Genomic DNA, 2502 nt, shown 5'->3' with positions numbered 1-2502 from the left:
CGGGCTTCAGGAGTTTTTGCAGCTTCTCCATCATGTCTTATCTTCTTTAAACCCAAAGTGGTAGCCAATGGACAAACAACCATCTATGAGGCATCAGCTGCCTCTCCATAGTAAATTCGCAAGAAAATAAAATTGTAGTCAATGGCCACAAATGTGATGCTGGTTCTTTGCCATTAGGAGAAAATCTGCCAGACTCCCACACCAGATAGTAAATAATGCACTCGTTTATTGGATCCATTGTTTGAACCTGTCCTTACTTTGCTATACCAAACAGATGTTCCAGCTGGAGATCGTTAAAGTCTTAAAGGACATGTTCTAAAGACTGACACATGTGAGCTAATGTGGTATAGTGGTTTGAGTGTTGGACTTTTAGCCTTTGAGTGTTGGACCATGGTTCAAATCCCCACTCAACCAGAGAAACCCATTGGATGACCTTGGGCCTATCACACTCTTGGTTTCAGGCGGAGGCAAAAGCAAGCCCCTCTGAAGAAATCTTGCCAAGAAAACCCAGTGACTTGCTTTAGGACTGCCATGTCAGAAACAACTTGAAGGCGTACAACAACAAGCTTGCATGACCAGGAGTCTATTTCCTCAGATGCAAGAAGTGTTGTCCTATGCTGGCATGTATATAGCCAGACATAAGGCTCTTCTATTTCCCATCCAGCTCCAGCACACACAATTGTCTCTGTATTTATGTATACCAACTTGGAGACTGCTTCATACCTTTGATGAAGTAGTCTGTAGTCTCCAAAAACTATAATAGATGTGTTAGTCTTTACAGTACCAGAAGACACACTGCTGTCTTTGTTACAACACTTTGTCATTTTATAATGGATTTCCATAGCTGAGCAGGAATTCGAACCCTGGTCACCACAGTGGTAGTCAAATGTTCACATTATACAATATAACATTTGAAAAAAAATCTGTTCCTGGTTTGAAAGTGTTATTTCTTGTTTATTTGTGCAGTTATTATACTCCAGAAACTTTATTTTTGTGGTTGCTTCAAACTATGTTGAATTGGTTGCGACTTTATAGGCCCTTTCTACCCAGCCCTATATCCCAGAATATCAAGGCAGAAAATCCCACATTATCTGAGTGTGGACTCAGATAACCCAGTTCAAAACAGATATTGTGGGATTTTCTGCCTTGATATTCTGGGATATAGGGCTGTGTGGAAGGGCCCCTATGAGACATGAATTGAAAATTATAGCAAAGTGTGCTGCAGAGTGTCCCACAAAAACAAAGTTTTGCAGTTTAATAAAACTTTTCTATATTTTAATGATAGAAACAATTGGGACATGATATTTATAATCTGGGGGGGGATCATGTTACATAGTGTTCTCACACCACATGGGCTCTCAACTTGATGCATCTGAGAGCTCTAAACAAGAATCTAATGGCACAGAAATGCATTCAAGACTTGGAATTGTATCCAAATCAGCGTTGTTTTGTTTAATATTTCAATGAAACAAAATGTCTAATGACAGTATGCATAATCCTCAAAATTTGCATCATACCCAATGGACTAAACTCAGCAATTTTCTGGGCAGGGGGTGGTGGGAGGGGAGTCCACACAAAGTTTGTCAGTCAGTCCCAAACTTGCTCCGAAGTGTTCAGAATATATATCTAAATCAAGTTTTGTAAAAATCTGTTTGTAAATGTGAATTAAAATGTAATCAAAAGTTACATAAATTTGAAGTGTTTCTTTGATGAATCCATTCCAAAACTTTTCTGTTTGTCCCACTAGATAACACAACAGTTTTGGTGTCTTTGATTTGAATAGCACAACACAAATGTAACTGCCTTTAATTACAGTAGAGATATATTAGCGATTCTACACTGGTGCTGCAGATAGGACTCTAAAGTTAAACTTTCAATTGTCCCTATCTAAAATCAGGATCTTCTGAAGTTACTAGTTGGCTAACACCAGATAACAATTCTTTTGATAATATGCCAAATACTGACCAGCTTCTTTGAAGTCTGGTCATAAACATGCATTCTGTCGATCTCATGGCAGCTAAAAATAAGTAATTATTTTCTGGCCAACTAGTGACATCATTGCATACTGGTTTTAGTTTGTTAAGAATGACTGCAGGTTAACTGTGGAGCAGGGACAGGGAATGCATAGCTGTCTACCAGATGTCCCATGTCACTGGCCAAGGTAGCTATGACTGATGGAAGCTGTAGTCCAAGAGCATCTGGAGGGCCACCATTTAAGTTCTCTGCATAAAGTAGTGAGATAACAGCTTCAAAAGGCATGGGGAAGAAGCAAAAAAGTCCTTTATAGCGGTTCCTTTTAAGAATGCCTGATACTCTGTCTTCCCTATGAAACAATGCACATGGAGAATGCACACTTGGCATTCCTTCCACTAACACCATACCTAGAGATATTTTAAAAGGATATTAAATATGTATATACACTCACAATATACACCAGGTGCTTGAAAGGGGTCAACAACAGTTTAATCTTTCTTCACCAATAAATGAATCCATAAACTGAAA

This window comes from Anolis carolinensis, chromosome 6, assembly GCF_035594765.1.
Source record: "Anolis carolinensis isolate JA03-04 chromosome 6, rAnoCar3.1.pri, whole genome shotgun sequence".
Classification (NCBI taxonomy): Eukaryota; Metazoa; Chordata; class Lepidosauria; order Squamata; family Dactyloidae; genus Anolis; species Anolis carolinensis.
Note: the sequence above shows the minus strand (reverse complement) of the source record.